Below are 15,577 nucleotides of genomic sequence, written 5' to 3'. Positions count from 1 at the left end.
ATATGTGATTATGAATATTGATGCCTTGATTGTGTGATATATGAGAAATGCATGTTGTGATATATGCGTGATGGATGATTGAGGTTGAATTGATGGGTGGTACCATGTTGATGGTGAGTATGATGTTGATTATGTGTAATGATGGTTGATTGGAAATGGTATTATTGGAAATTGGGATGAGAAAGGATGTATGACATGATGTTGTGTTTGTCCTTTAGCCATGTGATTGAGAAGTGTTAAAATGGTTAGATGATGACTTTGGGAAATTGGGTAAAGTGTCAATGTGTGAGTTGAGGATGGCTTGATGTTGATTTTGGTACATTTTGATTGATTTCAAAAAGGGTTGAAATTGACATGTTTTGGTTGATTTTGAAAAGAGTTGAAAATGGCTTGTTTTAAAAATGGCACCTTGTGGATTTGTATGAAAATATGGTTTTTAGGGCATATTTTGACGAGACATAACTTGGACTACGGATCCCCGTTTTGTACCAAACTTGTTTAGAAATGAGATTGGATCTGGGATGTCCATGCCGTTCGAAGAACGGGCAAAAAACGATTTAAAACGAGAAAGTTATGTCCTTCGGAAGATTGGGGGTTGAATCTGTGAACCCTGCAGCTTTTAACTTAGAAAATTTTAGCAGAATGACCCCCCGCGCGTAGGCGCACTTGGTGCGTACGCGCCATTCTTCGAGAAAGCACCATCCACGCGTGCGCGTGGTGTGCGCGAGTGCGTCGATGCGCTGCACCAAATGCCCAGCCATTTTCCAGGGAGTTGTGCCAGTTTTGTACCTGTGGCGCAAGCGCATCCACGCGTACGCGTGGCTGACGCTTGCGCGTCGTTTGGCTATTTTTCAACCCGCGCGTCCGCGCGTATGACGCTTGCGCGCCGATGAGTTTTGTGGCCATCCACGCATGCGCGTGGAGTGCGCGTACGCGTGGCCTGTTTCCATCCTAAAGTTGATTTTTGAACTTTAAAAGCCAAATTTCATACTTCTAAGCCTCCGATCTCACCACTTATGTCTTAAATCATTATGATATGCCTAGCAATGAGAAGAGGAGCTAGGGGATGTGGTAACTTGCGAGTGAAGCAAGGGAAAAATGGATGATCATTGAGGATCAAAGATGATTATGTGAGATACGGTGGATGGCGGTGGAAGTGATGGTTATGCCATGGGCCGAAAGGCCGTGATTGTTAATGAATTAGCTGGTTATGGATTTAACCGTGAGCCGGATGGCTGGATTATTGCCGTGTTACGGCGGAGCCATGATTATGGCTAAGTATAAATGCATATATGCTGTTGAATGCATTGTGAATGTTTGCACTTCCACTATCGGAGATGAGAGTTTCCCTGGGAGAAAGCAGTGGCTAGCCACCACGTGCTCCAGGTTGAGACTCAAAGCTCTGTTAACCCTATGTCGTCAGGGTGGCCGAGCACTGTGAAAGCCCCGGATGAGCTCACCCCCATAAATATTCACCAGTGACGGTGATGGATATGGATCATGTTTATGATCAAGTTTATAATGAGTATAACTCGAGTTGGGGAGACACGACAGATGGATAGTCCAACGGTTAGCTACAAGGACTTGTCGGGTTGGCTCTATAACCGACAGATGATATCATCAGCCACTAGGGACAGGCATTCATCATATGCATACTATGTGAATTGTTTGAGATTGCCTATTTGACTGCATATTACTTGCTATTTGTCTAAATGCCTTAATTGTTCTTATTTGTATATCTCTTGTCTGATATAACTGTGTTTGCTATATTATACTCCTGTTGGTGGTTGGGAGGTCTGAAGGGATTGGAAAGGGAAGTATTAGTTAGACTGAAGAATCTTTAGTCAGTTGCCACTTACGGTTTAGTTTGTTTATAAGCTTTGATATTATCTGGAGGAAGTTCTAGGATTGCCTTCGGCTTTCCTCTATTATTATGTATTATATATGTGGAAGCTGTTACCGTGCTGGGGACCTCTGGTTCTCACCCATGCGGATTTTGTGGTTTTCAGATGCAGGACGCGAGGCTCCTCGTTGAGGCATGCTGGAGACTTTTGGATTAGCGAAGATCCTTGTTCTCGGGACTCTATTTTGGTTTATATATCTTGTTTAGATACTTTTATCTCCATTAAATAATACAACTGTGATGACTCCTCTTATAGGAGATTTTTGGAGAATAGGTTTCTGTATTTGTGTCCCTTTGGGTTTTCCTTGGGGTTTTCCTTATTTTATTATATGTATATATTGCTATGCTCGGATCGATTATCTTCGCAACCGGATTTTGAGTCTTGAGATTCCTGTTTTTGACACTCTTTTGTATATATATAATCTCGCGTTAGATTATCCCTGTTTGTTACGTTATCGATCGGAGTGTTGCGTTTTCGAGTTACGGTTTTTGTTTACCCCTTTCTCTACAAGGCTCCTAGTTATGATCAATTATTCATACTACTATACGTACTAAATTTTTGTTTTAGAGGTCGTAATACCTTGCCATCTCTGAATTATGACTTAAGCATAAGACTCTGTATAGTAGGGTGTTACAATTAGTAGATGACATAGGATCATATAAATCTAATTGGTAGAATTGCTGGTACTCTCATCCCACATTTAGCAGAAAATTTTTCAAATTCGACAAATTTACTTAGGTTTCATACCTCACTATTTTACCCCTTTTCAACCAAAGTTCTTGAAATTAGTTATCATATCAATCCTTTTTTTCCACTCGGAATTAATCATCCCACAACCGCAATTGAAAAGTAGTTTTCTACTCTAAATCTTATGGTCATAGGTAGTTCTTTTATTTTATTATCTAAAATTTGACCTTGTATTTTGTAAGTCATCAAATTTAAAGTATGTTGTTTTTTTTTTGCTCTTATATAGCTTAAATAATTTACAGTATGTTGCTTTCTTTTTTTGTTCTTATACAGCATAAATAATTGAGTGCAAAATAAATATTGACTTTAAATAGTAATTTGGGTATCCATTTTTATTAGTGTAATTGTCTGAAGTGACCCTAACCTATAATGGTGACTCTAACCTATAACAGTACTGTTCTGTGCTATCAGGAGGTTTGTAGCAACCCAACAACACTGGATCAAAAGAAAAGAAAGGACTTTCAGGTTTCAGCTATTCAACGGGCAGGTAAGCAAATATATGTAATATTATATGATGCATTTTAAATAGGCTGTGTTAGATAAGAATTAATTTTAGATGTAACATCGAATATAGGATGAGAGAGCTCTTCTGTCGAGTTTTGTAGCAACTTATGGAAACGAATTATGGTCAACGTTCTACACAATTGATGAGTTGGATGATTTCTTGTGTTGGACTGAAACAAAAACATGAACAGTTACTTATAACTGACGGCTCATTTGAGCTACTTAGAGATTTCTATTTTGTCGATAGAGGAACAATTATACAATTTAGGTATGTGAATTTTGGGATCTTTTTTATTTCACACTGGAATCACATGAACCAACCAATTCAAGTTCTTCTCGATCGTAACTTTTATGTGGCTGACCGAATAGACCAAGAAACACTTGACAACATACGTAGAGTATTCCATATAAAGTATAACAGGAATGGTGATCCTTCATCACCTAATGTGGTGGTAGTGCTGTGTGGGTCCGAACCATCTGATATTGAGTTCTCATCAGATGACGATGAAAATGCAACAATGGAAGGTCTTGATCTTAATAATCCAATAGAACTGTCTCATGCAAGCCATTCATCAGTTGAGCAAAGAAAGTTATTAAACAAAAGAACTGTCTAACAACGGGTAATGTTACGTAGAAATTTTTCTCTTTTGACTTGGATTTTAATATTGTGGTACATAGAGGTATATTTTACTATATTTTTCTCTATGTACCACGATATTAAAATCCAAGACAGAAGAAAAAAAATTCTATGTAACATTACCCGTTGTTAGACAGCTCTTTTATTTCATAACTTTCTTCGCTCAACTCAACTGATGAATGTCTTGCATGAGACAGTTCTATTGGATTATTAGGATCAAGACCTTCCATTGTTGTATCTTCATCTTCATCAAACGAGAACTCAAGATCAAATGGTTCGGACCCATACAACACCACCACATCAGGTGATGAAGGATCACCATTCCTGTTATACTTTATATGGAATACTCTACATATGTTGTCAAGTATTTCTTAGTCTACTCGGTCAGCCACATAAAAGTTACGATCGAGAAGAACTTGAATTGGTTAATTCATGTGATTCCAGAGTGAAATGAAAAAGATCCCAAAATTCACATACCTAAATTGTACAGTTATCCCTCTATCGACAAAATAGAAATCTCTAAGTAGCTCAAATGAGCCGTCAATTATAAGCAACTGTTCATGTTTTCGTTTCAGGTCCAACACCAGACAATTATCCAACTCATCAATCGTGTAGAATGTTGATCCTAATTCATTTCCATAAGTTTCTACAAAACTCGGTGGAAGAGCTCTCTTACCCTATATTCGATGTTACATCTAAAATTAATTCATGTCTAACACAGCCTGTTTAAAATGCATAATATAATATTACATATATTTGCTTATCTGTCCATTAAATAGCCGAAAACTGAAAATTATTTCTTTTCCTTTGATCCAGTATTGTTGGGTTGGTACAAACCTTCTGATAGCACATAACAGTACTATTATAGGTTAGAGTCACCATTATAGGTTAGGGTCACTTTAGACAATTACACTAATAAAAATGGACACCTAAATTACTGTTTAAAGTCAATATTTATTTTGCACTCAATTATTTATGCTGGATAAGAGCAAAGAAAGAAAGCAACATACTTTAAATTATTTAAGTTGTATAAGAGCAAAAAAAAGCAACATACTTTAAATTTGATGACTTACAAAATACAAGATCAAAATTTAGATAATAAAATAAAAGAACTACCTATGACCAAAAGATTTAGAGTAGAAAAATACTTTTCAAATTGTGGTTGTGGGATGATTAATTTCGAGTGGAAAAAAAGGATTGATATGATAATTAATTTCAAGAACTTTAGTTAAAAAGGGGTAAAATAGGGAGGTGTGAAACCTAAGTAAGTTTGTCAAATTTAAAGAATTTTCTGGTAAATGTGGGATGAGAGTACCAGCAATTCCACCAATTAGATTTATTTGATCCTATGTCATTTACTAATTCACTGTCACTGCAGGTTGATTTTCTTATAGACATGCATAGTAAGGATCAACAAATATTCAGTATTTTACCCGTTGGGATCATCTCTATCTGCATGTATTGCCAATCAGGTATATGATATTGCTAATCTTCTTATCAACATTGGAGAAGAAACCCAATATTTTCTCTTACTGGAAAACAAAGTGTATTAGAATAATTAAGTAAATTATAATGGAAGATCTTAACAGAACCAAGAATAAATAATTAGATCCAAACAAAAAATAGAATAAAATAATGAGAAGTTTTAAAAATAAAAACTGGAATTCAACGACTAATTGAAAAAAAATAGAAGCAAATAATTTATCCTAGACATCTACATTCGACGTACAGATCAGAGATCCAAAGAGCGCAGTGAAAGATGTGGAGCAATGTGACTGTTGACTACGCTGTTTGCACTTCGGAGGACGATCACGGTTGCAAGGTGTTGGAGGAGGTTGGCCACAGCTTCGAAGCACGACTCTGGGGCGATGGGCGATCAACAACAGCCACAGCCACTGCGAGGAAGGGAAATGGCAAGAGGCAAGGATAGAGAATGTGGAAGGCTGACTGACGGTGAGGAGGATAGTGGAAAGGGGTCCGACACTGAGCAATAGTTGAGGGAGAGAGTGGAGTCTAATATGAGGATTAGGTTTGAGTTAATGGTGACTTTTGATTTTTGGCTTCAATGTGGCTCATGGGCTGCATTTTAGCTATGTTTTAAATATTTGCTATTGTTTATTTATCTGTACTTATATTATTGTTGATTGCTTTTTCATTGTTTATAATGATGAAAAAGATATTTTTTACAGATAATTATGATGAGATATATTATATTTTTTATTGTAGAAAAATACATATGTCATATTAATATTCAAAAATAATTTAGGTACTTTTTTGTATAAAATAAAAATATTTTGAATTAATTCAATTCAAATTCCAGAGAAGTGTATATATTAAAATTATAAGAGGAAGAAAAATTATTATCTTTAAATAACAAATATAAAAGTATATATATTAAAATTTTTTAGGTATCAGAAAATAAATTTTAAAACTAATTATTAGTAAAAAAATTAAACTTTTTCACATAGTAATAATAATAACTAAAAAGTTTATTAGTTAATTTTTTGATATATGAAAATGTTGGTCTTCTTAGTTGATAAAGAATTCTATTTTTATCTTATACTAAATGTTAGTTATATATTTTCTTTTATTTTACGTTTTCAAAAACGGTTGAGTTATATTTTATGAATGCAAAGTTAATAACAATAAAGATAGTAATAATAACAATGCCATACGTTATCTATATTAAATTGGATATACGTTATTTTTACGTTACATTATGGTATATTATATTACAATAAATTGAATTTAAAATAGTTCATCAAAAACTAATTTTCTACTTTTTGATAAAGATGCTATACTCATAATAATTTTATATTCCTAGCATTTTAATGCTATAATTATTATTTTATATAGTTTCATGATAGAGAATAATATAATCAATTTTACCCAACACAAATTGGCATACATAGAAATAAATATGATAAATTTGCAAGTATTTTATAAACCATATAATATCTATTATATATAGTATAATAGTGTTCATTTGCTAGTATAATGGAAACTCGCTCTCCTAGAGTTTCACCACTAGAGGATGACCAAATGCAAAGAAGCACGAAAAAAGTGAAGACTCGCCGAGAGGTGGAACTACACAAGCCTCCCGACTGTATGGATATTATGCCAAGTGATGAAAGTGCCATAAAACCAACACCAAAAGGCTCCTATAAGGATACTCTTTTGACTGGCCCTGGTTTGGGAGGCTATCATGAGGAAGATGAACCAATAGACATAGACGATGATGGTCCTAATCCTGAAGATAAGTGGTACAAAGACAATGAAGAACGAGAGAACGAAGATAAACCTTTTGACCCTTGTCCCACGATCCCAGTGTCAAAGGAGGAGTTTGAAGAATGGTGTAAACCATGGAAAAGTGCACTCATGGTCAAGGTTCTAGGAAAAAGGATGTCTTTTGCATTCATGGAGCAACGATTACATAGAGACTGGGCTAATAAAGGTAAGATTCATGTTATTGATATGAATCGTGATTATTTTTTAGTTCACTTTTCAGATGAGGAGGATTATTCGCATGCACTTATGGAAGGACCTTGGATGATTGCGGGACACTACCTCATTGTGCAAAGATGGAGACCCTTCTTCCTCGCAGGCTCAACGGAAGTTAGAAAAATTGCCGCTTGGATTCGCATTCCGAATCTCCCAATTGAGCTATACAACCAACGGTTTCTTTGGAGGGTAGGCTCGGCCATCGGACATATGCTCAAAATTGATCGTACTACATCCATTCATTCGAGGGGAAAGTTTGCACGTATTTGTGTCGAGATAGACCTTGCTAAGCAATTAGTACCGCGGATCTCCGTGCTTGGGTGCGAACTTCATCTGGAGTATGAAGGCCTTTACCAAATCTGCTTTTCCTGCGGCAAGTATGGTCATAGGGCGGAGCAATGTATGGAGAATCCGGTGGCTAACGGTGATCCTGTGGACGTAGCAGCTGCTGAAGAAAGCTCCACAACGGAAGGGAAGGCTGCAACGGTTGAAAACCAAAATGGAAAGAATGAATTTTCATCCAATCAGCGTGATCCTAGTACCGAAAATATCTCCACTGACTTCGGACCTTGGATGCTAGTTAAAAGATATAGTAAAAAAAAGAAAGTCCCATTAAGGCAAGGAAGATCCTCCGCCGTTCAAGATCATGCCACTATATATAATTCCGAAGAGGATAATTCTCCAAGAAAGAAAGATATGGAATCAGGGTCTCGATTTATTATATTACATGAGGAAAGGCAAGAGAACATGCATGAAATTGTAAATCATGAGGAAAAGGCCCAAGAAGAGCCAAATCAATGTGGGCCTCAAAAGCCACAAGCCCAACTTGTGAATGGTAAAACCCAATCCGTGCAAAAAAAGATCCTAAGACCAGGCGCCGGGAAAAATCCACAAAATCAAAGGAAATCAATCTCCCATCCAAAACTTGGAACCGACCCAAATGGAAAAGGAAATAGAAACAAAATTAAAATTCCTGAAGACTCTAATGTGAACCCTAAAGGATTGGAAGCCTCACCAAGTTCCGTGAAAGGGAAAGGCAAAAAGGTTGAAATCGAAGACATGGAGCTTGTCGTCAGGGAATATATGAAACGTATGGAGAAAGATCAATGGGAAGCCTCCGAAGTGTTGAAGAAGGCTAGTGCTAATTTGGGAAACCATACCATAAGAGACAATCTTCTGTTCAACTCTGGGCACAACCAAATGAGAACGGAGGCGCCAACTGTGGTCGCTGGAACTACTAGCAGCCTAGCAAAACATGCGGACACCACTATGGGTGATGTTATGATGGATGGCAAGAAAGAGGAGTCTACCTCCCGGGACCAAGCTGGTCCAGATCAGAGGGCCTCTGGCCGTAAATGACATTGGTCCTATGTGACCCCTCCTCTACGTTTTAGTTTTAATGATGAACATCATTAGTTGGAATTGCCGCGGTGTTGGCAGTAAAGCCTTCCCCTCCCTCATCAGAGATCTTCGACATGAATATGGGGTGAACTTCATCATCCTTCTTGAAACTCAGATCAGCGGTGATCGAGGGAAGCAGATTAGGGATAAGATGGGCTTTGATAAGTCTTATGTTGTGGAAGCAGTGGGTCGCGCTGGTGGTATCTGGTGCTTGTGGGATTCTTCTAAATGGATAGTTGAAGTGCTGGAACACGATAGGCAATTTGTGCACCTCAAAATATCTGGTAATAATCATAACCCTTGGCTCCTTACAGCTATTTATGGCAATCCTCATAAGGTGTATAGGAGGTCTCTATGGAATTCTCTAAAAGAGTATGCCAATAATGTTATCCTTCCTTGGTGTCTGATGGGCGATTTCAACGCGATGCTACACAACCATGAGAAGCAGGGAGGGGCAATTAATAACGGTCAAAGTGCCTGTAAGGACTTTCAAGACTGTGTCTCCACTTGCGGTTTAGTCGATTTGGGTTTCTCTGGCTGGCCCTTCACCTGGAAGAGAGGGAACCTTGCGGAGAGGTTGGATAGGGGGTTGAGTAATCTGGACTGGCAAATTGCTTTTCCTGAAGCAAGAATAAAGCATCTGCCCATGCTCAAGTCAGATCATTCACCTATATGCCTTCAACTTCTTTCTCCTATGGATCATAATAGAGGTCGACGCCCCTTCCGCTTTCTTGCTTCTTGGCTTACTCACCCTGATTTTGGAAATGTGGTTAATAATTCTTGGAATATTCAGACCTCCTGGACTGAGGGTTTATCGACATTTAAAGACCATATCAGGGATTGGAACAGGTCGGTGTTTGGGAATATTTTCAAACGAAAGCAGAAAATCCTTAGAAGATTACAAGGCATAACCAGCAGTTTGATATACAATTCAAATCCTTTTCTTGATAAGCTACAACAGGACCTATGGCGAGAGTATGAAGATATCCTTATCCAAGAAGAAATTCTTTGGTTCCAGAAGTCTAGGTGCAAGTGGATTGAGTTTGGGGATCGCAATACGAAATTTTTTCATGGCTCAACTATGATCCGAAGACGTAGAAACAAGATTGTGTCTCTCCAGGATGATAATGGAAATTGGGTCACAGACAAGGCAACTCTCGAGGTTATGGCTACTTCCTTCTTCATGGATCTCTATTCTGACAACTCTATAAATGTTCCTTACATTGTAAATAATATGTTTCCCAATCTTAATAGTACTGATTTGCAAAGCTTGAACCAAGAGGTATCTAATGCTGATATTAAAGATGCTATCTTTAGTATTGGAAGCTGGAAAGCCCCAGGAAGAGACGGTCTACAAGCCATTTTCTATCAGAGTCAGTGGAATAGAATTGGGGATGATGTCTGCAACCTGATAAAGAATATCTTCAACCAACCTGACAAGATTGGAGAGGTTAATGAAACTCTTATTACTCTTATCCCTAAAGTAGATCCTGTTACTCACCTTAAACAATTGCGGCCCATCAGCCTATGTAATGTATCCTATAAGGTGGTTACAAAAATCTTGGCAAATCGCCTGAGAAAAATTATGGATAAATTGGTGATGCCTACTCAATGTAGCTTTGTTCCGGGGAGACACAGTTCCGATAACATCATCATCACCCAAGAAGTCATCCACTCTATGCGACAAAAAAAAGGGAAGAAAGGATGGATGGCCATCAAGATTGACTTGGAGAAAGCTTATGACCGGTTAAAATGGAGTTTCATCAGTGACACCCTTATGGATATTGGTCTTCCCCAAATGTTTATAAAGTTAATTCTTAACTGCATCTCAACTGCTAAGATGAGAGTCCTGTGGAATGGTGAAGAGTTGGAAGAGTTCTCCCCCTTAAGAGGCATCAGACAGGGAGATCCTATATCTCCCTACATCTTTGTTCTCTGTATTGAGAGGCTGTCCCAGCTTATTGGTGCAGCGGTGGATCATAAATTCTGGAAGCCTATCAGGCTGAAAAAGGACGGCCCACCTATCTCTCATCTCTGCTTTGCAGATGACCTTATCCTGTTTGCTGAAGCCAGTCTAGATCAAGCCAATGTTATTAACAAGTGCCTTGAGGCATTTTGTGAAAGCTCCGGGCAGAAAGTCAGTAAAGAAAAGACTCGTATTTTCTTTTCCAAGAATGTGGGGCATAATGTCCGAACAGAGATAAGCAACACGTTGCAATTTGCCAGGACTGATGACTTAGGGAAATACCTAGGTGTTCCTATTCTTCACTCTAAAGTCTCAAGAAATACCTTTGAAGATATCATCAACAAACTCAATACCAGGCTCAATTCCTGGAAAGCCTCATCTCTTTCTCTTGCGGGAAGAGTTACCCTGGTGAAATCTGTCTTATCCTCTATGCCTTCTTATACTATGCAATCTGCCTATTTGCCTTCTTCTACTTGTGATATGATTGATCGTAAATGCAGGAATTTTCTTTGGGGAGATACAAAGCAGTCTAAGAAGATACACCTGCTAAATTGGAAGAAAGTTTGTGAACCGAAAAATTCTGGTGGATTGGGTATTAGACATGCAAGCCAAATGAACAAGGCGTTCATGATGAAGGCGGGATGGGGTTTGGTTGAGAAGAAAGACGCACTTTGGGTCAGAATTCTTAGATCAAAATATGGCAGTGGTAACAATGTCATTCCTAGAGTAGAAAGGAAGAGGAGCAACTCGAATCTCTGGAAAGGAATTTGTCAGTTGTGGCCGGAAGTCCAAAGTAACTGCATTTGGAGGATAGGGGATGGGGCCCAAATTCGTTTCTGGGACCACAACTGGGTTCCGGGATTAGGTCGTCTCGATAGAGTTGCAAACCAGGTAAGTAGTAATTTTAATTACTCAAATTCACTGATGGAGTTTCTTGACGTTTCAGGGCATTGGGATACTGGGAAGCTACAAGAACTATTACCGGAGGATGTGGTGAAAAAGATAGTGGCGATTTCTTCTCCCTCTCCATGGAAGGGTACTGACCATTTAGCTTGGGGTCTCACCCCTGATGGGTTGTTCAACACCAAGTCAGCGTACCAGAGCTTGTCTGAAGAGCAACATACTCCGAATACAGTTTTTAGGCAAGTCTGGAATTGGCAAGGTCCGGAGCGAATCAGAACGTTCCTCTGGTTGGTGGCTCATAATGCCATCCTTACTAATTCAGAGAGAAGGCGAAGACACCTGACGAACGATGATTCCTGCCCACGGTGCCATCATCATGATGAAACAGTTATTCATGTGCTACGAGACTGTTCCTACGCACAATGCATTTGGAAATATCTTCTCCCTCCCAATTTTGTGAACTCTTTTTTCAATACGGATCTGAAGGACTGGTTGATGCAGAACCTCACTAGCAAGAATGACTGGCCATGTCTCTTTGGTGTAGCTGCCTCCTCTATATGGCACTTCAGGAACAAGCTCATTTTTAATGGCCAGTCTGTTCCTATGGTCACAGCGGTGAGTCGAATTAAAGCGCGGTCGGAGGAGTTTCTAAAAGTCACGAAAAGCAACATTCTACCCAGGAACCTCCAGGCTGCCGGGAATTGTTACATTGCTTGGTCTCGACCCCCTACAGATTTTGTTAAACTTAATGTTGACGGCTCCCTTTATGCCTATAGAAACAATGCGGCATGTGGTGGAGTGTTTAGAGATGCAGATGGTAGATTTTTGAAAGGTTTCTCATGTAATTTAGGTGGATGCTCTATTATGCATGCTGAATTATGGGCAATCGTCCATGGCCTACAAATTGCGGTAGTTAACGGATACCAGTCCATTGTCGTAGAATCTGATTCAGCTGCGGCTATCAAGTTCATCAATCATGGCTGCTCCCCAACTCATCCCTGTGCCCCCCTCATTCAGGACATTCGTATCATGGCAGCTCGCTTGCAGCACATTATTTGGTTACACTCCCTTCGTGAAGCTAACTCTGTAGCAGACCTTCTAGCCAAAAAAGGGCAAGACATGCCTCTTGGTTTACACCTGTTTGATAGAGCACCATCTGATATTACTTATGCACTTTTTTGTGATTGTTACGGGGCCCTCCGTTTAAGAGGGTCCTGATCTGCTCTTTTATTTTTGCTTTTTTCTTTTCTGTTTTCTTTTGCTGTTGGGGTCCTTCCCCCCTTTGCTCATCAAAAAAAAAAATAGTGTTCATTTGCTTACACAGTAGTCGATGTCCCTTGCATTTGCACAGTTTTATACATGAACTAAAGCAAAATAGATATTCTCCACGAGAATTTAAAATTTGTATATTAAGTCCATGAATGTATTTAACTTAATTAGATCATAAGGAACACTGATAAAAAAAATCCTAAACCATTCATCCAAGCAAAACAAAAGTAACAGCAAACACTCCTAATTTAAGGTATGTAACATTACTCAGCTTTTCTTTCTCATCAATAGGCATGCAAGCTTACTGAATAGAAATGTTAAATGCTGCTTTTAATTTCTTTCTAATAGATAGTGGCACATGATTATAAATAGTCGATAATCTTTTGCTGTAGGAGTCATGACTTGGGATATTGCAGAGATATCCTACATACATAATTAATAAACATAAGAATTTTGAATAAACCTAGAGAAATATATTTCGCGAATCAATTAGGCATATGACTAAAATCTTGTAAGAAAGATGGATTAGAAACAGTTATTTGTGTGTGATTCATTTCCATGTGCAACATATTATTACTATTATAAAAACCGAGTATGGGACAAGAAGGAAAAAAGTGAACAAAAAGAAAGAAGGAAATGATAATAAAAATTAATTGTTAGCAAATTGAATATAAAAAGCACGCCAACAACTAACAGACATCTGAATACATATCAAGTTGAATTCCAAAAACATTATATATGAAAGGCAAAAAAAACCTATTTTGTTTGCGAAAGAACCGACAGATTCTAAAATTATATCATTGGATGAAGTTGTACCATAAGAAGAAATGAATATCATGCTATTGAAAAAATAAAAGCTAATGATTAAAAAACCCTTGTAAAAATGAAATATGGTAGGAAAAGATGTTAGAATAGTGAAATGCATAAACAACATATGAACTATACTAATAAAAAAAGAATAACCAATGAGACAATTGCACAATTTTTAGCATCTGCAAACAATTAGATGAGTGAGGCATTAGTTAAAACTCTATACACATTATAGGTAGGGTATACGCTATCATCATCGATGGATTTTGGATCAACCATGAAAACTAATTTCTGATCCATTAGTTTGGACAATATCATTTAACTATCTGAGTAGAAGTTATCAATTTGTGGACTAGAATACACCGGGTCATTTACATACATAAGAATTACATCTTATGAACTAAAAAACTTAAAACATAATTAACGAAAAAAATTAATTAAAATACAAATGAAATTCATATTATTTGAATAAAACTTGGTGCATATAGTATCTAAAGTCTTGTCTAAGAATTCTAAGTAGGAGTTACTATCTGAAAAAATAAACACATGATGTATGAGAAAGAGTTAATAACAAACTCACCATAAGAAATGAAGGATCATCTTTTAATAAGTCTCTACATTTTCTGTCCATAAGGTAAGCAACTACTTCATCATGTTAAACAAAGAGATTATAACCTCCAGCATGGGTAACAAACACTCTCACCTCATATCTACATAACATGTAAATATTAAGTCACTAACACTGAACTACCTAATTAGTATGAGTTTTAGAAAGAATAAAAATCTTCAATGAATATATAAAAGTAAGACATTTTGAGTACGATTAATTACTGACCTTGGAAGACTATCCGAACAATGTGTCAAACAAATTCACAAAATGGAAAATGCTGATTCAGTTCAATTTTTTTTACCACAGAGACCAATAGAGAACCATCACTGATGACAAGTAGGGATGTTTGTAATGGTTCCAACCAAAATAACATGAGGAACCTATATTTGATGAAAAATATATATTAAGCAAGTGTGAAAGACACTTGACATATATGTAATGAATAACCAATACAATTGAAAGAACGAATTTAAAATAGAAGTGTGAAAGTTGCAATGATAAAAGACAATACAGGCTTCTTTAAAGTGTATTGAGCAACTAAACCATCCAGATCAATCTCAATAGTCTCCATAGTCTCAGCATTAATAGATACTCTAGTGTGTGTATATATATATATATGGAATATGATGAGAATAATTTTTTTAGAGAGTATAAGAATACATCTATAGAAATCAACTAATCACCTATAACTAACTAACTAAAGACTATTATTATTTAACATCAGTAATTACATTTTTATCTTTTACATTTACATCATCAATTAACATTGTAATTTAATTACTTGTATTAGTGGACATACTTTTTTTTATATCTTTGTACTATTTCTTTTTTGTGTTAAAAAACTTCTAACAAACGAAAAAAACAAACAATCAACTATCTACATTAACATTAATGTTTAGAACAGTAATGAGCTTTTTGAAATAGACAATCCAAATAATTTTAGTAATAGTTCTTCGAACTCCATAGCTTGCTAACTAGTCCGTACCCTTATTAGATTTCTTTGGGGCTCATTCAAAATGTACAGACAAAAAACGAAAGAGAAGTTCCTTAATTTTGATAATAAAATTCACTTTCTCTTTGGTTGACTGGCTCAAGGTTCTTGAGGAAAAAAGTACATACCCAAACAATCAATTTCACAAATGAGCTCCCTAATATCACATTCACAAACTAAAACCAAATCTCTCCAAATAGAGAATAACTCACATGTAAACACATTCAAGCAAAGAAGGGTCCTAGAATAGCCCATAATTAATCTCCCGTTTGAATTTCTAAAAATACAACCAAACCCAGCTAAACCTTGATCAACTACCATACTAGCATCACAA

This window comes from Arachis hypogaea, chromosome 12 (genome assembly GCF_003086295.3).
Source record: "Arachis hypogaea cultivar Tifrunner chromosome 12, arahy.Tifrunner.gnm2.J5K5, whole genome shotgun sequence".
In the NCBI taxonomy this organism is placed as follows: domain Eukaryota; kingdom Viridiplantae; phylum Streptophyta; class Magnoliopsida; order Fabales; family Fabaceae; genus Arachis; species Arachis hypogaea.
The sequence above is the reverse complement of the archived record's forward strand: the minus strand, read 5'-3'. Positions refer to the sequence as shown.